Source organism: Mus caroli, unplaced genomic scaffold, assembly GCF_978045245.1.
Source record: "Mus caroli unplaced genomic scaffold, Mus_caroli_1 scaffold_16, whole genome shotgun sequence".
In the NCBI taxonomy this organism is placed as follows: domain Eukaryota; kingdom Metazoa; phylum Chordata; class Mammalia; order Rodentia; family Muridae; genus Mus; species Mus caroli.
This window is the reverse complement of record NW_028227271.1, coordinates 6,835,020-6,858,780: the sequence shown is the minus strand read 5'-3', so window position 1 is coordinate 6,858,780 and position 23,761 is coordinate 6,835,020. Positions and strand designations below refer to the sequence as shown.

Genomic DNA, 23,761 nt, shown 5'->3' with positions numbered 1-23,761 from the left:
GATAGGTGAAGATCCTTTCCCAATCTGTTGGTGGTTTTTTTGTCTTATTGATGGTGTCTTTAGCCTTGCAGAAGCTTTGTAGTTTCATGAGGTCCCACTTGTCAATTCTCGATCTTACAGCACAAGCCATTACTGTTCTATTCAGGAATTTTTCCCCTGTGCCCATATCTTCAAGGCTTTTCCCCACTTTCTCCTCTATAAGTTTCAGTGTCTCTGGTTTTATGTGAAGTTCCTTGATCCACTTAGACTTGACCTTAGTACAAGGAGATAGGAATGGATCGATTCGCATTCTTCTACATGTTAACAACCAGTTGTGCCAGCACCATTTGTTGAAAATGCTGTCTTTCTTCCACTGGATGTTTTTAGCTCCCTTGTCGAAGATCAAGTGACCGTAGGTGTGTGGGTTCATTTCTGGGTCTTCAATTCTATTCCATTGGTCTATTTGTCTGTCACTATACCAGTACCATGCAGTTTTTATCACAATTGCTCTGTAGTAGAGCTTTAGGTCCGGCATGGTGATTCCACCAGAGGTTCTTTTATCCTTGAGAAGAGTTTTTGCTATCCTAGGTTTTTTGTTATTCCAGATGAATTTGCAGATTGCCCTTTCTAATTCGTTGAAGAATTGATTTGGAATTTTGATGGGGATTGCATTGAATCTGTAGATTGCTTTTGGCAAGATAGCCATTTTTACAATGTTGATCCTGCCAATCCATGAGCATGGGAGATCTTTCCATCTTCTGAGATCTTCTATAATTTCTTTCTTCAGAGACTTGAAGTTTTTATTATACAGATCTTTCACTTCCTTAGTTAGAGTCACGCCAAGATATTTTATATTAATTGTGACTATTGAGAAGGGTGTTGTTTCCCTAATTTCTTTCTCAGCCTGTTTATTCTTTGTGTAGAGAAAGGCCATTGATTTGTTTGAGTTAATTTTATATCCAGCTACTTCACCGAAGCTGTTTATCAGGCTTAGGAGTTCTCTGGTGGAATTTTTAGGGTCACTTATATATACTATCATATCATCTGCAAAAAGTGATATTTTGACTTCATCTTTTCCAATTTGTATCCCTTTGATCTCCTTTTGTTGTCGAATTGCTCTGGCTAGGACTTCAAGTACAATGTTGAATAGGTATGGAGAAAGTGGACAGCCTTGTCTAGTCCCTGATTTTAGAGGGATTGCTTCAAGCTTCTCACCATTTACTTTGATGTTGGCTACTGGTTTGCTGTAGATTGCTTTTATCATGTTTAGGTATGGGCCTTGAATTCCTGATCTTTCCAAGACTTTTATCATGAATGGGTGATGGATCTTGTCAAATGCTTTTTCCGCATCTAACGAGATGACCATGTGGTTTTTGTCTTTGAGTTTGTTTATATACTGGATTACGTTGATGGATTTCCGTATATTGAACCATCCCTGCATCCCTGGGATGAAACCTACTTGGTCAGGATGGATGATTGTTTTGATGTGTTCTTGGATTCGGTTAGCAAGAACTTTATTGAGGATTTTTGCATCAATATTCATAAGGGATATTGGTCTGAAGTTTTCTATCTTTGTTGGGTCTTTTTGTGGTTTAGGTATCAGAGTAATTGTGGCTTCATAGAATGAGTTGGGTAGAGTACCTTCTGTTTCTATTTTGTGGAATAGTTTGTGAAGAACTGGGATTAGATCTTCTTTGAAGGTCTGATAGAACTCTGCACTAAACCCATCTGGTCCTGGGCTTTTTTTAGTTGGGAGACTATTAATGACTGCTTCTATTTCTTTGGGGGATATAGGGCTGTTTAGATCATTAACCTGATCTTGATTCAACTTTGGTACCTGGTATCTGTCTAGGAACTTCTCCATTTCATCCAGGTTCTCCAGTTTTGTTGAGTATAGCCTTTGGTAGAAGGATCTGATGGTGTTTTGGATGTCTTCAGGATCTGTTGTTATGTCTCCTTTTTCATTTCTGATTTTGTTAATTAGGATGCTTTCCCTGTGCCCTCTAGTGAGTCTGGCTAAGGGTTTATCTATCTTGTTGATTTTCTCAAAGAACCAGCTCCTTGATTGGTTGATTCTTTGAATAGTTTTTCTTGTTTCCACTTGGTTGATTTCACCCCTGAGTTTGATTATTTCCTGCCGTCTACTCCTCTTGGGTGAATTTGCTTCCTTTTGTTCTAGTGCTTTTAGGTGTGTTGTCAAGCTGCTAATGTGTGCTCTCTCTAGTTTCCTTTTGGAGGCACTCAGAGCTATGAGTTTTCCTCTTAGAAATGCTTTCATTGCGTCCCATAAGTTTGGGTATGTTGTGGCTTCATTTTCATTGAACTCTAAAAAGTCCTTAATTTCTTTCTTTATTCCTTCCTTGACCAAGGTATCATTGAGAAGAGTGTTGTTCAGTTTCCACGTGAAGGTTGGCTTTCTATTATTTATTTTGTTATTGAAGATCAGCCTTAGTCCATGGTGATCTGATAGGATGCATGGGACAATTTCAATATTTTTATATCTGTTGAGGCCTGCTTTGTGACCAATTATGTGGTCAATTTTGGAGAAGGTACCATGAGGTGCTGAGAAGAAGGTATATCCTTTTGTTTTAGGATAGAATGTTCTGTAGATATCTGCCAGATCCATTTGATTCATAATTTCTCTTAGTTTCACTGTGTCCCTGTTTAGTTTCTGTTTCCATGATCTGTCCATTGGTGAAAGTGGTGTGTTGAAGTCTCCCACTATTATTGTGTGAGGTGCAATGTGTGCTTTGAGCTTTACTAAAGTTTCTTTAATGAATGTGGCTGCCTTTGTATTTGGAGCATAGATATTCAGGATTGATAGTTCCTCTTGGAGGATTTTACCTTTGATGAGTATGAAGTGTCCCTCCCTGTCTTTTTTAATGACTTTGGGTTGGAAGTCAATCTTATCAGATATTAGAATGGCTACTCCAGCTTGTTTCTTCATGCCATTTGCTTGGAAAATTGTTTTCCAGCCTTTCATTCTGAGGTAGTGTCTATCCTTTTCTCTGAGATGAGTTTCCTGTAAGCAGCAAAATGTTGGGTCTTGTTTGTGTAGCCAGTTTGTTAGTCTATGTCTTTTTATCGGGGAGTTGAGTCCATTGATATTAAGAGATATTAAGGAAAAGTAATTGTTGTTTCCTGTTATTTTTGTTGTTAAAGTTGGCATTTTGTTCTTGTGGCTGTCTTCTTTTAGGTTTGTTGAGGGATTACCTTCTTGTTGTTTCTAGGGCGTGGTTCCTGTCCTTGTATTGGTTTTTTTCTGTTATTATCCTTTGAAGGGCTGGATTCGTGGAGAGATAATGTGTGAATTTGGTTTTGTCGTGGAATACTTTGGTTTCTCCATCTATGTTAATTGAGAGTTTGGCTGGGTATAGTAGCCTGGGCTGGAATTTGTGTTCTTTTAGTGTCTGTATAACATCCGTCCAGGATCTTCTGGCTTTCATAGTCTCTGGTGAAAAATCTGGTGTAATTCTGATAGGCTTGCCTTTATATGTTACTTGGCCTTTTTCTCTTACTGCTTTTAGTATTCTATCTTTATTTAGAGCACTTGTTGCTCTGATTATTATGTGTCGGGAGGTATTTCTTTTCTGGTCCAGTCTATTTGGAGTTCTGTAGGCTTCTTGTATGTTCATGGGCATCTCTTTCTTTAGATTTGGGAAGTTTTCTTCTATAATTTTGTTGAAGATGTTTGCTGGTCCTTTGAGTTGAAAATCTTCATTCTCATCCACTCCTATTATCCGTAGGTTTGGTCTTCTCATTGTGTCCTGTATTTCTTGGATGTTTTGAGTTAGGATCTTTTTGCATTTTACATTTTCCTTGATGGTTGTGCCGATGTTCTCTATGGAATCTTCTGCACCTGAGATTCTCTCTTCCATCTCTTGTATTCTGTTGCTGATGCTCGTATCTATGGTTCCAGATTTCTTTCCTAGGGTTTCTATCTCCAGTGTTGCCTCATTTTGGGTTTTCTTTATTGTGTCTACTTCCCTTTTTAGGTCTAGTATGGTTTTGTTCATTTCCATCATCTGTTTGGATGTGTTTTCCTGTTTTTCTGTAAGGACTTCTACCTGTTTGATTATGTTATCGTGTTTTTCTTTAAGGATTTGTAACTCTTTAGCAGTGTTCTTTTGCAATTCTTTAAGGGATTTTTGTGCTTCCTCTTTATTGTCTTCTGCCTGTTTAGCAGTGTTTTCCTGCATTTCTTTAAGTGTGTTATTAAAGTCCTTCTTGAAGTCCTCTATCATCATCAGGAGATATGCTTTTAAATCCGTGTCTAGCTTTTCCGGTGTGTTGGGGTGCCCTGAACTGGGCAAAGTGGGGGTGCTGGGTTCTGATGATGGTGAGTGGTCTTGGTTTCTGTTAGTAAGATTATTACGTTTACCTTTCGCCATCTGGTAATCTCTGGGGTTAGTTGTTATCGTTGTCACTGTTTAAAGATTGGAGCAGAAGCTGTGTTCCACTCACCAGCAGTCTCTAAATCCTGCGGCGGGGGTCGTGGGTAGCTGACGGTACCCCGGTGCTGGTCCAGCCGGAAGAGGCCTGTGGTCCTACTCAGGCCGTTTTTCTGCTTCCCTAACTAATGCAGTCTCTGGTCCCGCGTGCAATTGGATTGGAGCAGAAGCTGTGTTCCACTCTCCAGAAGTCTTAAGATCCTGTGGTGGGTGTTGTGGGTAGCTGGTGAGTGTCAGCCGACCCTGCGCCCCAGCTGCCCCGGTGCTTTTCTGACCGGAAGAGGGTTGTGGCCCTATGTAGGCCGGATTTCTCTCTCCCCAACCAGAGCAGTCTCAGGTCCCGCGTGATTGGACTGGAGCAGAAGCTGTGTTCCACTCACCAGCAGTCCCAAAATCCTGCGGCGGGGGTCGTGGGTAGCTGGCGGGTGTCAGGCAACCCTGCGCTCCCGCTACCCTGGCGCTGATCCGGCCGGGTGAGGCCTGTGGCCCTACTCAGGCCGGTTTGTGCTTCCCTAACTAATGCAGTCTCAGGTCCCGCGCAATTGGATTGGAGCTGAAGCTGTGTTCCACTCACCAGCAGTCCCAAAATCCTGCGGCGGGGGTCGTGGGTAGCTGGCGGGTGTCAGGCAACCCTGCGCTCCCGCTACCCCGGCGCTGATCCAGCCAGATGAGGCCTGTGGTCCTACTCAGGCCGGTTTCTGCTTCCCTAACTAATGCAGTCTCAGGTCCCGCGCAATTGGATTGGAGCAGAAGCTGTGCTCCACTCACCAGAAGTCTTAAGATCCTGTCTCCAGGACTTCTATAATGATGGGATGTTGGATTCTGTCAAAGGCCTTTCCAGCTTCTAATGAGATGGTCATGTGCTTTTGGTCTTTCAGTTTGTTTATATGATGGGTTACATTTATAGATTATGTATGTCGAACCATCCCTGCATCTCTGGGATGAGATCTGCTTGTTCATGGTGAATGGTTTTTTTGTTTTTGTTTTTTTTTTTAATGTGTTCTTGGATTCAGTTTGCAAGTTTTTTGTTGATAACTTTTGCATCTATGTTCATAAGGGAAATTGGTCTGTGATTCTCTCTGTTGAGTCTTTCTTTTGATTGAGTATCAGGGTAACTATAGCTTTGTAGAATGAATTGGGAAATGTCTCAATTTTGTGGAGTGATTTAAGGAATATTGGCATCAACTCTTCTTTGAAAGTCTGGAAGAATTCTTTTTTATTTCTTTTTTTTTTTGGTAGACTTTTAATGATTGCTTCTATTTCACTAGGGGGTTATAGGTCTGTTTAAATTGCTTCTCTGATCTTGATTTAACTTTGATATGTGTTATCTATTGAGAAAGTTATCTATTTCTTTTAGATTTCCAATTTGGAGTAGAGGTTTTTAGGATTCTCCGGATTTCCCCAATATCTGTTATTTCCTTCTTTTCATCTCTATTTTTGTTAACTTGGATATTCATTCTCTCTCCTCTCTCTCTCTCTCTCTCTCTCTCTCTCTCTCTCTCTCTCTCTCTCTCTCTCTCTGTCTGCCTCTTAGTTAATTTGGGTAAAGGTTTGTCAGTCTTACTGACTTTCTCAAAGAATCATGTTTGTTTTGATTGATTATTTGTATTTGTTCTTGTTTGTTCCTATTTTATTGATTTCATTAACAAGTTTATTTCTTGCCGTCTACTCCTTTTGTGGGTGATTCCTTCTTTTTGTTCTAGAGATTTCAGGTAGTAAAGTTAGTATAAGATCTTTACTTATGTTGTATGTTGAGTATGTTGTGTATTCATTTTCATTCAATTCTGGAAAGTCTTTAATTTCTTTTTAATTCACATCTTGACCATTTTTCACTTGGTAGTGAGAGCTGTTCAGTTGCCCTGAGTTTGTAAGCTTTCTGTGGATTCTGTTGTTGTGATATCCCGCTTTAACATGGTCATGTGATAGGCTTTAGGGTTTTATATCGGTGTTCTTGAACCTGTTATGACCAGCTTTGTATCTGAGCATGTTGCTAATTTTGGAGAAGGCTCCATACAGTGTGGAGAAGAAGGTTTATTCTTTTGTGTTTAGATGAAATGTTTGTAAATACCTGGTAGGCCATTTGACTTTCAACATCAGTTACCTTCAGCGTTTCTCTGTTTCGTTTTTCTCTGGATGGGCTGCCTATTGGCAAGAGTCTCCTAATATCAGTATGTGATAGTCAGTATATGGTTTGTTCTGTGGGAGTGTTTATGAACTTGGGTGCCTTTGTGTTTGGTATATAGATGTTAAGAATTGCAATGTCTTTTTGGTGGATTTTTCTTTGATGAATATGTAGTGTCCTCCCTCTATCTCCAGAATAGCTTTGCTTTGAAGTTTATTTTATCAGATAGTAAAAATGGGTACACCAGCTTGTTTCCTAAAGGTCCATTTCCTTGGGATATCTTTTTCCATCCTTTAACCATGAGATGATGTCTATCCTTGATGGTGAGGTGTGTTTCTGGGTGCAGCAGAAAGATGAGTCTTGTTTTCACATCCATTCTGTTATAATCTGTGTCTTTTTATTGGGGGATTGAGACCTTGATGTTGAGAGATATCAGTGAGCAGAGTTTATTAGTTTCTTTTATTTTGCTGTTGTTGTGGTGGTGGGGGTGTATGTGTATTTGTGTTTTAGTGTTTTTTCCTCTTTTGATTTGGTTTTTTTTGGGGATTGTTTTCTTGGCTATGGTTAACCTCTTTATGCTGGAGTTTTCCTTCTAGTGCCTTCTATAGGGCTCGATTTGCAGATAGATATTGCTTAAATTTGGTTTTATCATGGAGTTTCTTATTTTCTCTATCAATTGTGATGGAAAGTTTTACTGGGTATAGTAGTCTGTGCTGGCATCTGTGCTCTCTTAGAGCCTGCAGCACACCTGTCCAGACCCTCCTGGCCTTTAGTGTCTCCATTGAGAAGTCAGGTATTTATTCTAATAGGTCTGCCTTTCTGTGTTATATGGTCTTTTTCCCTGTGGCTCTTAATAGTTTTTCTTTGTTATGTATGTTTATTATTTTAATTATAAATCCCTGGGGGATTTATTTTCCTGCTCCAGTCTATTTTGGTGCTTTATATCCTTCTTGTTCCTTGATAGGCATCTCCTTTAAGGAAATTTTCTTCTATGATGTTGTTGAAGATATTTTTTCTCCCTGTGCTCTCACTGTGGGTTTCTTCTTTCTCTATTCCTGTTATTCTTAGATTTGCTCTTTTCATTATAATCTCAGATTTCCCGGATATCTTGTGCTAGGGGTGCTTTAGGTTTAACATTTTCTTTGACAGAGTCATTCATTTCTTCTATTGTTTATTTAATGTCCGAGATTCTCTCTTCCATCTCTTGTATTCTGTTGGTTAGACTTGCCTGTGAGATTCTCGTTCGAGTTCCTAAATTTTCATTTCCAGATTTCCTTCCCTTCGGGTTTTGTTTATTGATTTTATTTCCACTTCCAGGTCTTGAGCTGGTTCATTCTCTTCCTTCCACTGTTCATGTTTTCAATAATTTCTTTACTCATTTCTCCTTTAAGGACTTCTACGGTAGTCGTTAAGGCTACTTTAAGGTCTTTGCTTCATTTGTGTTGCAGTTTTCAGGACCTGTTTTTGTAGGGTCACTGGGCTCTAGTGAAAAAATTATCCTGGCCGTTGTTGATTGTTTTTATGCTGGCATCTAGGTTTGGGAAGGTTGCAATTCTAAATGCTGATGCCTGATGTTGTCTTTGTTGGATGGCTGTTTTGTTCCTTGGTTTCTGTTGCTATTTGGGTGAATGTAGTGACTGTGTGTTTCCTGGAAGAAATTCTTCTAGGATCCTGATAGGTGTGGCCACTGGAGATTCTGGGGAAAATTTTGTGTTTCCTAGGTATTGGGAACTGACAACTGGGAATGAGGATAGGCTAGGAGTTGGATAGTCTGAAGGGTTTTTTGAGGCAGGGTTTCTCTGTGTAGCCCTGGCTGTCCTGGAACTCACTCTGTAGACCAGGCTGGCCTTGAACTCAGAAATCCGTCTGCTTCTGCCTCCAGAGTGCTGGGATTAAAGGCGTGCACCACCATGCCCGGCCTCTAATAACTTTTAAAAGTAAGCTTCCTAGCACTTACTGTACAGACTGCTATCGCATCTTCAAAAAGGTTCATTTTTCCATGGCAGTCTTTTCAAACAACCTTTGGAGAAAGTGAACTCTTTTTTATATTATAAATTTTTTTATTATATTTCAGTTTTTTTTCTTTAAAAGGAGTGAGTTGGGCTGGTGAGATGGCTCAGTGGGTAAGAGCACCTGACTGCTCTTCCAAAGGTCCGGAGTTCAAATCCCAGCAACCACATGGTGGCTCACAACCATCCATAACGAGATCTGACTCCCTCTTCTGGAATGTCTGAAGACAGCTACAGTATACTTACATATAATAAATAAATCTTTTTTTTTTTTAAAAAAAGGAGTGAGTTATGTACAGGGGGGTAAATGCTTTATAAACAAGAAAAAACTGTGCTAAAACCAACTTATTCATCATCTTCTTCTTCATTCTCTTCCTCGTCCTCTTTATCCTCCTCCTCATCTTCCTCTTCCTTCTTTTTCTTGCTCTTTTCAGCCTTGACCACCCCCTTTTTCACTGCATCAGGTTTTCCTTAACTTTGTAGGCAGCAATATCCTTCTTGTACTTCTTCAGCTTGGCAGCCTTCTTCTCATAGGGCTGCTTGTCATCTGCTGCAGTGTTGTTCCACATCTCTCCTGGTTTCTTTGCAACGTCACCAATGGATAACCCAGGATGCTTGCCTTTGATTTTGGGGCAGTACTCAGAATAGAACAAGAAGAAGGCTGAAGGAGGCCTCTTGGGTGCATTGGGGTCCTTGAACTTCTTTTTGGTCTCCCCTTTGTGGGGGATGTAGGTTTTCATTTCTCTTTCATAACGAGCCTTGTCAGCCTTTGCCATATCTTCCTTCGAATTTCCCCTTTTCTTTAGCAGACATGGTCTTCCACCTCTCTGAGCACTTCTTGGAGAACTCTGAGAAGTTGACAGAAGCATCCGGGTGCTTCTTCTTGTGCTCCTCCCGGCAGGTTTGCACAAAGAATGCATATGAGGACATTTTGCCTCTCGGCTTCTTAGGATCTCCTTTGCCCATGTTTAGTTGATTTTCCTCTGAGAGGCACAGAGTCGCCCAGTGCCCGTCAGGCTTGCGCTTGCCCCAACACTGTCTCTATAGAGCTCAATGTACTGCAATGGCTCTATATTATAAAATATAATTAAACATTTAAAAAGAGGTTGCATAGTTGAAGCTCTAGCGTAACGTCTAGTAGAATCGGCGAGAGTTGACATTTCTGCCTTGATTTCAGTCTTGCAGGGATAATGTTGTGCACTGTCAGCGTGAGAGGTGATAGTAACTGTGAGACTTCCTTTAAAGACCCCTTTTCAGGCTGGATGCCTTCCCTTCTATTCCTAATTCACTGTGGATTTTTGTAAGGAAGGCATTTGGACTTTCCTGTCTTTGTGTTTGGGAAGATGGCAAGATTCTAGTGTCGGTCTGATACCATGAATGAACCCGACTTCTTTTGAAGTTAAGTATGTTCTGTTCTCTGCATTAAAGTCCATCTGCATCAGGACATGTTTGCTGTGCAGATTTTCTCTTCTTGTAACACCTTTGGTTTCATTGTCAGGATAATGCTACCCTGAGTTGGTAACTTCCCTGAAGAGTATTTTGGAATTCATATTTGGTTAGACTTACCAGAGAAGTCATTTGAGGTTGGACTTTTGTGTGCAGATTTTAGCTTTCAATTCATTTTCTTTAGCACAGAGAGGAGTGTTTTAAAAAGTACATTAGCAGTGACCCATGGATTATTGTGTTTTGCTTGCATCTAATTTAAGATACTTTATAATTTAATTTCGCTGTGATTTCTTCAGCTTCCAGGTATAAATTTAAGCTATTTAATTTTTAAGTATTAGGCAACTTTGTAGCTAGCTGCCTGTCGATGATTTGTATTCAGTGATGGTAAAGAAATATATTTCATGATTTAAGTCCTTTCAAAAATTTGATGCATGGTATGGCTTAGAATATTGTGTCCCTGGCTAACGGCCTGAAAATAATGTCGTTTTGCTGGTGTTAGGTGAGTTACAGGAGACAGTTTAGCTGATAGTACTGTTCGGGACCTCAATGTGCTTGCTGGTTTTTTTGTTTTGTTTTGTTTTGTTTTGTTTTGTTTTGTTTTGTTTTGTTTTGTTTTGTTTTTGCCTGTCCACTTCAATTACTAAGGGAAAGTGCATGTATTTTTGCTCCCGTGATACCTTTTGTGCTTCATTAACACTTGGGAGGAGAAAGGTGCTGTGAATGTCAACAGGAAGATGTATTATCACTACCTAAGTGCATCCTTCGTCAACGATAACCTCAAACAGTACTTGGAATCATTTGGCTCTTGAACAGAGATATCTGTCTGCGAGATGGCCCAGAGACCTGAGCGCAGCGTTCCGAACACCGTGATAATGTTGGTGACTCTTACTCACTGTATAGCTGCAGGAACATTTGCTATGTTAAATTTGACCAGACTCGGGTACATGTAGCAGATGAGAATGTCTTAACTGTCTAAAAGTGTTTAAAAGCCAAAGGTTGGAACAAAGGCATCTTTACCTGAGCTTTACCTGCAAGTTTTCCTCCCAAAGGCAGACATGCAGCATGCGTCCCAGCCAAAGGGCACTGAGAATCCTAGGTTTACCCAAGGCGTCTGCTAAGTTTGCAGAGAAAGATGACCCAGTTCCAGCTACTTACTGCAGTAGACAAGGAAATCGATTTCAACCCTGTGTCAACAACATGGATCAGCCAACGGCCTAGGGGACAGGTGGATTACTTTTTCCTGAAGTTGGTCCCTGTCTTATTAGCAGAATAAACAAGAATGCTCAGTTACTGATGTCTGTCCGATCTTAAGACAATAGAGCAATCCAGGATCCAAACCTGCTTTCCCGTGATAACGGCTCATCAGGATCAAATATTTGAGAATCAGGCCGACTTTGTGGTGGTGGTGGGGGGGGGGTCAGTGAGGCTTCCTCAGAGGGCGCCCACCCGACTGAGAATGTTGAGTTAACTGTGTAGTGGAGACTTGGATAAGGATGAGGAAAGTGGGGACATGCAGGAAGCCACCTTGGAATTAACTTTGAGGCTCGGCAGTGATCTGTGGTCTGGCCCGGGAGTACCAGAGCAGCCCATCACTCTCCTTTCTCAGGTCCCTTGCCCCCTGTCATTTTGTCTCTGTGGCTCTCTGCTTTGAAAGCTTCCCGCTCTCTGCCTTCTTCCTGTGCATCCTCTTGCTTCTTTCTCCCTGTGTGTATTTCAAGTCCCCGTTTCCCACAGAGGACCTCACAACCTTCTAGGATGTGCCCCTCGGGGAGGGATTTTCATGCTGTGTTTCCAGAGCATTACTTGGGCATTTATAGAAAGTTTCAGCAGATCAGATGCCAACCAGTCTGTAGAACGAGGTCCATCTCTATAGTTATCTTCGGCACTAGAGCAGTGTACTGGTTAGGGTTTCCATGGCTGTGGTGAAACGCTACGCCCCAAAGCAAGCTCACTCAGGAGGAAAGCATTTCTTTGGTTTGTACTTCCACGTCACTGTTCCTGATTGAGGGCAGTAAAACAGGAACTCAAGCAAGATAGGGAGCTGGAGACAGGAGCTGATGCAAAGGCCATGGAGGGGAGGCTGCTTACTGGCTTGCTTTACATGGCTTGCTCAGCCTTGCTTTCTTATATAGAACCCAGGATCAAAAGCCTAGGAATGGCACCACCCACAGTGGGCTTGGCCTCCCCCATCAGTCACTGATAATGAAAATGCTCTACCGGCTTGCAGCCCGACCTTATGGAGGCATTTTCTCAACTAAGGCTGCCTCCTCCCAAATGACTCTAGTGTGTGTCTAGTTGACATAACCTAGCCAGGACTCATGGTATAGCCTCCATGTGTTCCACCTGCTTAGTATCACAGAGAGCCAGTTTATTGTGTGCTGCACTGTGCCTGGCCTAAGGAGATACTTGTAGGCAGGCCCTGCACTCTGTGTGCCCTTCTAGCCACAGCCATTTCATATCATTCACTTCTGTGTATTAGATTTTCAAGTGAAATTTCACTTGAAGATAGCATCATAGAACTCACAAGAGTCCGCAAGTCACCGAGATAAAGGAACAGAAGGTCTTGTACCTGGAGAACTTTTTAAAGCAGGGTGGTCCTTGGGCTGGGTCATAGCTCAGAAGTCCAGCACTTGTCTGTTATGTGCAGAGCCCTAAGTTCCATGCTGAGCACCGAACACTCTCTCTCTCTTAGAGAGTGGGTCTGCTTAATTTCAAATGGTAAGAGTTAATGAAACAAGTGTCGCTTTATATCTTACACATTTTTCTATTAAAAAGAATAAGCTCTGAGGAAGGATAAGTAGGAAAATTAGTCAAATCTCCTTTATCATGATTATCTTGATGTCTGAATATGGAGGACTGTGTGGCCGAATATTGATATACGCCTGATTATTTTGATCAACAGTAAATTCATAAAAGTTAAGATAAATAAAGACAGTTGTGGGACATCAGGGTGGCATACCCCTGTAAAAGCACCATGAAAAACAAATTATTTTAGGGGCAGAGGGGATGGCTCACATGAGAAGGGCACTTGCTGCTCTTGCAAAGGAGCTAGGTTCAGGTGCCAGCACCCACACAGCCGTGCACAGCTGTCTGTGACTCCAATTCTAGGGGCTCCGATGTCTTCCCGTGGACACTACACACATGTGGTGCACAAACATACATGCAAGCCAAACACTCATACACATAAAACACACACACACACTGAAAAAAGAGGTCATGTATTTGAGAGGGAGTAGACTTCATGGGAAGAGTTGAAGGAGAAAAGCGGGTATAGAAAAGATGTATATACAGTAGCTATATCTTAAATCCTCAAAACAAACAAACAAACAAACAAAGACACAAGACATGCCTGGCTCTTACAAATAGGTAGTACCATCCCTCTTCCCTTTTTGTGAACAACTCTCTCATTTGCATGTGAATTTCTAAACAAGTTGCTTGAGCTAGGGCCTTGATGTATTAAAGTAGGTGCGCATAAACATAAAAATGGGAGAAATAGCCCCCATAAAACACTGTATTAATCTTTACTCATGTGTGTTTCTACATTTAACAGTCTAGAGCTCTAGTTTTATTCAAACAGAAAATGAAGCCCTAATATCATTTTAATAGGAATTGTTCTCTGAAATAAATAAGTATGCCAAGGCTGTGGGAGAATAAAATGACTTGGGGAGAGACTTATAATTCAGAGCTTGAATGCCGTCTTTATTTTGTCAGGATGGCAATTCCTCAGCCCCAGCACGGGCCTCTGGGAAGTCACCAGGCTCCATTCCATAGAGAAGGGTCTGTCATTGTGTTGGGTATAATGTGAGGCTGTGGGGTGGGAGGCCCTGCCTCTTACCTTCTCCAGCTGCTCTGGGTTAGAGGAAGACAGCCCACATCTCCAGGATCACTGGAGTGAGGAAACCATGGGCTTCTGAGGCTGGGGAGTCATCCTGTCTTAAACACTGATGAGCATCGGCCTCACTGCTGAGGGGCCGATGCCACTGCACGGCTGCCGTGTTCTCCACTCGCAGGCTTGCCCTGTTTTATTTCGCCAGCTCCCGCTGATTAGAGTTGGCGATTACAGTTGCTTGTCATTACAAATAATGTGGTTGTTGGTGGATCTGGTGTCTGTATCCGCAGATCTGGGTGAACTTCCATTACTGTGTCCACATAGTAAGGTTCATACAAGAAGTCTGGCTCTTCCAGGGATACACACAATTGTGATTTTTATAGGCAGTGATAAATTGGTCTCCATGTCCACCAGCTGAGTGTAAGAGTCCATCCTTCATACCTTCACCAACACTAATTACCACTGAGCCACATCTTCTCCTCCAACCATGAGCCTCCTCTTCCTCCTCCTCTCTCTCCCCCTCCCCCTCATTTTTTCTCCCTCCCCTCTTTCTTGCCCTCCTCCCTTCTTCTCCCTCCCCCTTGCCCCCCTTTCTCCCATTCCTCCTCCTCCCCCTCCTTCTTCTTTCATCTTCTTCCTCTTCCTCGTTCTTCTTGCCAAGCTGATAGAAACCTCATGTTTTCCTATCCACTTTCTTTCTACTAAAAGCATCTCTCATCTATTTGCTATTTTTACTTAGTACATGGAGCTGCTGATCAATACCTCTTGTCCCCTTTTTTCCTATTGATTTGTTCACTTTTAAGTGATTTGAATGAGATCTTTGTAAATTAAGAAAAAAAGCGAGGTGTCCATCTGTCAAAGGTTTGTGATGGTTGAAATCAATTATTCACATCCCTTCTTCTCAACAGATGGAATTCTTAAGACCTTTTGTACAAAGACTTTCAGCCCAATTCTATTTAAAAATGAGATGCGGGAGATAATAAGAGCCAAGCAGTCCCCTCCTCTGGAAGGCAAGTAAATAGAAAGAAGGCAACACGGTGTACCCAAGCAGAATATGAGTGAGCACGCTTGGGAAAACAACCAAATGTCCGTGCCTTTATCATCTGTGTGGACATGCATATCAGAGCTTGGAAAGGCTGACTCTTTTATGTAACTCTTTAATGTCTTTCAAGTGTTCTGAATCTGAAATGATGCCACTGACAGGAGATGCACTTAGAGCATCTGACATCACTGTGAATGAAACAACAGTGATCGGGTCTTTAAATGTGAAAGATACAGGTGTGTGCAGGGGAGTCAGGACCAGCAAGAGAAGCATGCTACAGAGAGGCCATTGTACTTAGGGCTACTGGAGGACTCTTGGGGCTACTGGGTTACACTTCGGGTCACTAGGTTCTGGATGTGTCTCTGACATTTTCTTAACAAGTAATCTTGGGTGACTCCTTCAGATTCTTTGTACCTTAACTTTTCATCAATAGAATGAAAATATGATAGCCTTCTACCCATTAAATGGATTGCTTTGCTCATCATAAGAACTGAAATAAGGCAATGTGCAAACTGTGGAGCTCTCCCACTTGCTGTAAGAGCTGAGAACTAAGATGTCTATGGATTTCCCTCAGTGGTGGCTTGATGGGTCTGTGTTCTCCAGCTTGTGGAAAGAGTTTAGCGATCACAACAAAATGGGATGTGAAACTTTCCATGAGGCCTATACAATAATAGCTTTGATCTTACTTTATATCTTGAATATTTAAATAGTTAATAACCTATTTTGATAAAGTGTGGACATTTGTCTTTTTTGATCGTGTTCAGTGTGTATATGTATTTTCAAATATAATAATGCACAAAACTGGAATCATCCAGAGACCCAAAGCAATCCCTGACAAAAGTGATTTGTGCTACAGGAAATAAAATAGGAAAGTGTTATAAGCCGGACAGTGGTGGCGCATGCCTTTAATCCCAGCACTTGGGAGGCAGAGACAGGTGGATCTCTGAGTTCGAGGCCAGCCTGGTCTACAGAGTGAGTTCCAGGACAGCCAGGGCTACACAGAGAAACCCTGTCTCAAAAAGAAGAAGAAAGAGAAGAAGGAGAAGAGAAAAGAAGAAGGAGGAGGAGGAGGAAGAAGAAGAGGAAGAGGAGGAGGAAGTGTTAGATGGCTGAGTGGGTAGAGAGCTTGCTGTAACAACAGGGTACCTAAATTCAAATACCCAGCACTCACATAAAAGTCAGGCATGTCTGCAGACACGTGTCATTGTGGAATGGTGCAGAGACAGAGAGATCCCTGGAGTTCACTGGCCAACCAGTGTAGCTCACATGGGGAGCTTCCGGGTCAGTGAGAGATCCTGTCTCAAAAGCTAAGGTGGAGAGAAATGGAGGGCTGCTCTGGTCTGCAAATGCATGTGTTCCTGTTCACACACTCACTCACACACACACTCACTCACACATACACACACACATACACACATACACCCACACATACATGTGCATTCAACACACACATACACTCATGCACATACACTCACATATGCATTCAATACACCACACACTCTCACACACACACTACACTCACACATACATGTGCATTCAAGACACACATACATACACTCACGCACATACACTCACATGTGCATTCAGTATACCACACACACACACACACACACACACACACACAGAAAACATACTTAAACAATTAGTAAGATCCAGACAATGCCTTTCCTTGCATTAGCGCTTGTAATGTGTTTCTCTCCCGAGCAGAAGGAATAGTTTTGAGGCTTACAGTCTATAGGGGCTGTGGAACCCCCAAACCCAGTCAGTCTCCAGAGGTGTTTACATGGAAGTGCTTCAGATGTTTGACCTTGACTCTGAGGAGGGCATTACGATTTCAGTGTAGTTGGTCCCCTTTGATGGAATTGCTGCTGGACTATTTCAGTGATTTAAGGAAGTGCCCTCGTTCTGGAGTTTGACATCATGTAGGAGCGGAAGACTCTAAAATATGCTGCTAAGAGAGCAGGAGACAGATAGCCGTCAGTTTAGTACCTGCTGCATGGACAGAATGTCAAAAAAAAAGACACTCGGGGCTGTGGGAGCCCGGTGAGCTGTCTCCTTGGCGGAGGTTGCTCTGGGGCATCTCTTTTCCTTCCGATCCTGTCTGCTTCTCTTGGCCACGCTGTGGACCTCCTTCTCACCCTGTACATGGAGGAGGCTTTTTCCCTTTGGAGGCGGAGTAGAATTTGCACCTTTGTAGATCGGGGAGTCTGACTTTGGTCCTGCCTTGTGCTGACCTTTGACTTCCTGACAGCTCGCAGAAGCCTGGCTCCCATTTGTAGATGGATTATTACTTTCTCAGAGAACTTAGTGTTCTGAGATTTTAAGATCACCGTAGGCAGCATCAGGAACTGACTTTTGAGAAGAGAATCTGAACTCTGTGTTGACTCCTTGGGCGCAGCGCTTTGAGTGTATTTGATGAGATCAAAAACTGTAGCTTGAAAAAAGAAAAGACAAGACAAGACATATTCAGCTTCTGACTATTTTCTGCAGAACAATCTCTCCAAATTTAAAGACCACCTTATGCATGCCAATGCATACTAAAAAGGGGGTTTGCTATTGGCTGCTCCAGATTGTTCAGAATGGATTGATGTTTTCTGAAACACAACATTACTTCACCTCTACCACTCATCAACACCACAGATCCAGTATGTTTTGGCACTGCTAAATATAATGCAACAAAGTGCAGATGCTGAAAAAAAATCGCAAACACATTTTAAAGACGTTCATAGTTTTAAATCTGTGCAGTTTTGGAAGCTGAGGATTCTTGACCTATTTTTTTCTTTTTAAGTCTCTTATGCCCCTGGTACCCGAGGCTGCCACGGAATGTATATCAAAGTGTCAAGGACAGAAAAATATGTTGTCACTGTCGCCCTTATTTTCTGCATTAATGTCTGTACCTAAGCCCTCTGTCTCGATTCAGCCCGTGACAGGAGATGGCACACCGCATCCTCGTTAACCCACATAGAGAAAGCCACCAAGGCTGTAATACTTAGCTTTGCTTTACGGCTGAGGTTTCATGATCTCAGAAGAAAGTAAAGGACATAATAGATTTCTCTCTAGCCATGCTGGGTGTGTTGAAACAGCAAAAGGAAATCTGTAAAATGCAGAAACAGGAAAACCCAGCAAGGGAGTGAAGCTCTCTCTTTTTTTTTTTTTAGGGTTGTTGTTTGGTTTGAACAAAACCAACACAGAACATGAGATAAGTATTTCCCGAAGTGGCCACAAGCCAAGGTCAGTTTCTAAGATGTCCTCGGGACTTTCCGGTGACAGAACACATGTCTCTCAGAGGTTTCACACTTAAGATACCAAATTCATAAAAGTACATAAAAAAAAAGCTGGACCATATCAGTGTGGCTGGTCAGTCACTGAGTCCCAGTTTTGCTCCTTTGGAGCTGCAGAGCCTAGATCTGTGATTTTCAACCTTCCTAATGCTGCAACCCTTTAATATAGTTGTACATGTTGCCCTCATAACAACAACAACAAAATTCTTGTTGTTGCTTCCTAACTGTAATTTTGCTACTGTTATGAATTGTAATGTAAATAGCTGGTATGCAGATGGCTTTAGGCAACCCCTGTGAAAAAGTCGCATGACTCCCCCCAAGGGATCACAACCCACAGGTTGAGAAACACCGGCCTAGAGGCTGTTGCTTAATTTCCCCGTCAACCCGTGTCCATTCAAGATATAGAAAATAAGACAGTAAAAGGGGAAGCTCTGTTCTTGTCGTCCTACGACTTCTAAGAACTTGTAGGCCAAGCATGGTGACGTCATACCGTTAGTCCCAGCTATCAGAAGTCAGAAGTGGTTATATCTTGGTGAATTCAGGGCCCATCTTGTCAACACTGAGTTCTAGGATGGCCAGGACTATGTAGTGAGATCCTGTGTCTCAAAGAAAGAGTATTATAATAATAATGGGAAACATATATTCAACATCGTAGAATCTAGAGAGGTGAAGCAAATATTAACAGAATTGAACATATGTATGTGTGTGTGAGAGAGAGTATAGACATATATATATCTACTTAATAACCCCTTGGAATAATTCTAGAACCTATAGATAGAAAATTAATGAGGAAGCTGCCAGCCAAGCTGCTGGTGCCAGCCTGTGATCCCAGATGCACAGGAGACTGAGAAGGGCGAGCCCACGTTCACTGCTTACTTGGACTATGGAGTCACTGCAGGGGGCCTTCCTGGGTATATTAGTGTGGCATCATCTTGCCATCTTGCCATGTGCTAGCAAGGACAGAATCACTGAGCCATCTATCCAGCCCTTTGTAACGCTTTTGAAAAACACAGTACCTAAAGCGTAGACAGCGAAGCAATAGTAAACAGTTGGAACTGTATCAAGCTATTATCCTTTGTACATCAAAGGAAACAACAAGACGAGAAAGCAGCCTAGGGTAGGAGGCCATCACGGCAATCTGCATGTATGATAAAAGGGCTAGTGTGCATGAAACTCATGAGACTCAACAGCCATCTATGTAGGAGCCATGTTGGGGTCCCAAGACCACTGCCACATTCAGTGATTCCCCCAAAGGACTTACCGAATGCAGAAAATCTGAAACACATGGTTATGACTTATATCAGTGATGGGCATCAGATTCAAATCGGCAAGACAAAAGTGCGCAGGGCAGAGTGTAGGAGAGTCCAGGCACGCGGCCGCAGCTGTCCACCAGGGAGGGATAGTCACATACGCAAATGCTAATCCCCCAGGAGTAAGTGTGAGAACATATACAAGGTACTGTCACCAACTAGGGTGCTTTGATGTTGAGAGCCGATTCTGAGGGTCCGTTGGGAAGAAATGCTATAGCCGACTGGCTGGCCTAACTGCTCTCTCTTTAGGTCTTGTTAGAACCAAATCCTGTAGCTTGCCTCTGGATGTTGGCAATTAAGTAGTTTCCACCACGAATCCTGGTTAGCTACTTTAATCATCTGTGGCCTGAGGTGTCAGTACATTCAGATGTCGTCTCCAGGGATCCACGTAAGTGCCAGGACTTTCTCGAGAATGTGCAAGGGTTAAGCACCAGGTCTGCTTTACAGCACAAGCAAGCATAGTGCTTGGGTATCCTCAAGAGCTCTGGAGGCATCGGAGCCCAAGAACTAAATTCTCCATTTGATCCCCTGGTTCATGGGTGACTCCTCAGAGGCCATGAGCCTTTCCAGTTACTCCGCTCTGAGCAGAGCCGGGCATTCTTGAGAGTCAGCTTCCAGTTGCTTCACAGGCAAGGTGGGCCTTCCTGCTGTGTACACTCAAGGTTGAAATGGCAAGGATCCTGGTGGCACTAGTCCCATTTAGGAGGACGGTGAACTCATGACTTAAATATGCCCCTGATGAGCTACCATGTATTTGCTGGGATTTGAACTCAGGACCTTCAGAAGAGCAGTCAGTGCTCTTAACCGCTGAGCCATCTCGCCAGCCCCTGTTTCTTTTAAAAAAACAAGGACACCCTTCCCAGAAGCCTCCCCTAGGAGCTTTTCCTCCAGTCCTTATGGCCTTGAACTGTTCTTGTCAAGATGTTCTTGACAAGGGCTGGGCAGTGGTAGTGCATGCCTTTAATCCCAGCACTTGGGAGGCAGAGACAGGCGGATTTCTGAGTTCGAGGCCAGCCTGGCCTACAGAGTGAATTCCAGGACAGCCAGGGCTACACAGAGAAACCCTGTCTCAAAAAACAAAAACAAACAAAACAAAAAACAAAAAAAGATGTGCATTAGGAAGAAACATTGACCATTGGGCAGTACAGTCATGGATCAACGTTGGACATGGCCGTGGGGTGGGGTTCCTAAATGTCTGTGGTTTCTTAGAAACCTTGAAATAGATACTAAAAACAATGTGCACTCCTTCAAAGAGACCAAGCAGGAGCCACGATGCCAACTGCTGTGCATCCATGGGAACTCTCCACCATGCTGGGAAACTTCCAGTCTTCAGGGGTGCCCTGGGCTGTTAATGCCTGGACTCCCTGGAGTAACTGATTCCCAGGACACAGAAACAAAGGCCTGAAGAGCAGTGTTTGATGCTCACAGAAGTTCCACTCCTCCACATTTTGCCTAGGTGTTCTTCACAACCAAAAGTACTGGTCTGGGTCAGAGGCGCACCTTTCTCTCCACCAACAGGTCCACCCTGGGTGCACGTATGTCCATTCCTTGGTCTAGATTTTGATGTTCTTAAGCAGAGTCCCTCTCAGCTCAGACAGTCCTCTGCAGAGGAATTGCAGCTGTTCTCAGTCCCCCTTAAGTCTATCCCACATCCCATGGGAGTACCACCTTCTCCTCACCCTCCCTACCCCTGCCCGGGTCCATTTCTTCCTCCACTGTGACACTCTGTGGAGCTGACTGCCCAGACTTCTCCCCCAGTCAATTCATCAGGATACTCCATTAATCTCAAAAATCCCTTTGGCTACTCTGAGTCTTTTCGATCTGCAGAAATGAGTCTACCGCACTCTGGGAGAAACAGCTTTATAGCTATTGTCTCTCAGCTGAGGCGTCCCTCGGCCACTCTCCGGGCTTTGTCTTTTGTGTCTGTCTTCCATCTCTAACCTGCAGCATGCATTTTCAGCACTTCACTCCCGTCCTCCGATCCGTCCCCGTGTGCAAATGCAGAGTTAGCCTTGGCACCCTCACCCCCTCCACCCCCATAGGAGCAGCCCCTCCACCCTTTCTCTTTTTCTCTTTTTTTTTTATTTTTTTCTCCTCTTTGTCAAAAATCCATCAAGAGCAAATGCTCTCTGCTGTTATCATTGCTATTCGCCTTTCCTGTTAACTGACTTGGTATAACTCCCTTTCTGGATTGGCTTACATAATAACACATGGCCTATTTGTGGGTACAAATAGGCTTTGAAATTTTTTTTTCAAGGAGATGCTTTAAAAGCCGATTCTGGAGCCCGTTGATGTGGAAACCCCCTCAAGAGGACACGGTATGGGATCAGTATCCTAGTAACTCGCAGTGGGCGCTGAGTTACACTGTAACGCGTGAACTTGTAGCTTAACGATTTCTGCTTTTTCTCTGATTATAAGAATGATACTCATCGTAGAGGGTTTAGGAGGAATGAGACATGTGCCCTATACGTACGGGCTCGCAGCCATCGGAGCAGGTGTGGGGGAGTGTGTTGAAGGCAAACATTATCATGACTAGACTGAGTCACGCTCTGTACGTGCAGGCATTGTCCGGACGGAAGCAAAGGGCGGTACAGATTGGTCGTCCACGTGCCTGTGGCTTTTTATCAGCCAACACTTCTCATTGACATCTAAAACATCTAAGATATTTCTTAAGGAAAGATGAGTCAGGTTCGCTCAGCAGGTGCTCAGTATTAGTCACAAGAAAATAACAAACAAATTCACACTAAAGGGCTTTTCAAAAACCAAAGCTGTAAAACAGAAGACTAAGAAATTGTCCTAATGGGGGAACCTAAAGCGTCACAAAATTGTACTCAATTGAAGACCCTAAACTAAACCAGAGGACGATTCACAAAGTATGAAATATGAATGGCATCTTCCAGTTGGCTAGTGGTGTTGTGTTAATGTTACTTTCTAAAATAGAGTCTGCCTGCCAATGAATACAGTTACGAAGTTTAATGTAACATTGTAAAAAGTAGAAAGAGGGGCTGGTGAGATGGCTCAGTGGGTAAGAGCACCCGACCGCTCTTCCGAAGGTCCAGAGTTCAAATCCCAGCAACCACATGGTGGCTCACAACCATCCGTAACAAGATCTGGCACCCTATTCTGGAGTGTCTGAAGACAGCTACAGTGTACTTACATATAATAAATAAATAAATCTTAAAAAAAAAAAAGTAGAAAGAGGACTTTTCCCCCCAACCTAAAGACTGAGAAACTCAAGTTAAGTGAATTACACACTTCATGCAAAATGTTCCCAATAGGTTTAAATTCAAAATGAGTCAAGTTCCATTCATATGAAACCTGGTAACTTTGTTGAAGTCTTTGAAGTATACAGAGAAGGTGTGAGCTGTTGGATAACAGCCCAAAGAAAAGGAGAGGGTCTCTGTGCAGAAACAGGAGCCGAAGGGGTTGGTGGGGGGTAGCTCTCCAGAACTAAACCTCCAACTCTTGGAATGCCTTTAGGGAAAGATTTTCCCAACTCCATTTAAACATCCAACTTTATTCTCACCTCTGAATTACAAACTACTGAATACTGATTTCACCAGACAAAGGGAAAGATCTATTCCTCATTTCTTTTTCCCCCATCTCCTTCTTCGAGTTGAGCTTTCCATTCAAGCACACCAGGAGTAAACACGCAGTGCTGCGGGTTGGAGCACAACTGTGTTTACTGTGTTCCTTCTAAATGTGCTTCCATGTGTGGCTCTAGTAGAGTGGGAGAGGCAGCAGCTTTGACCCTCAACACAGGACCTCACTGTTGGGAGACAACTCTCTAGGCTTCCTCACATTGCTGCAAACATTGTAACCAAAGTGTTGATGGTACCTTGTTCTAAACCATCTAACAAGGACTTACAAGTCTTCTTACAGTATCTGTGCTTCTGCCAGACACCCTGTTAGCTTGACATCAAGGTAGAACTTAGGTCCTGGGCAGATACTGGCAGCCCTTTTCAGACCATGACTGTCGGTTTCTGGTCCAGGCTTTTAAGATCTGTGGCCTTTCCCCTAAGCGCACTGTGTGATGCTTACAAGCATCACAGAAAACTAGCTTGAAATAGGTTTAGGGAATTGGGGGTTTCTTTTGTTGAGTTTTAAACTACTTTTCAAAAGGTCAGTGTCTCCTTTAATGGGAACAAGACCAACCTGAGTCTCAGCCACCCCAGAGAAGTGTTTTCAGAAACCTGTTGGCTGACATCGTATTTCTGATTTATGGGTTTGGTATTTCAGTGCTCTTAGAGATTGGGTCCCCAGGCAAACGCCTCCTAGCCTGCTTTATAATC

At 42.9% G+C, this 23,761-nt stretch overlaps 1 protein-coding gene and 1 pseudogene across 3 annotated transcripts in view; one reads left to right on the top strand and one right to left on the bottom strand.

Annotated features, from left to right (window-relative positions):
• Nucleotides 1-23,761, top strand: part of Pced1b (PC-esterase domain containing 1B) — a 142,952-nt gene that overhangs the window by 53,051 nt on the left and 66,140 nt on the right. The window lies entirely within an intron of this gene.
• On the bottom strand, nucleotides 8,907-9,537 carry LOC147000709 (high mobility group protein B1 pseudogene; annotated as a pseudogene).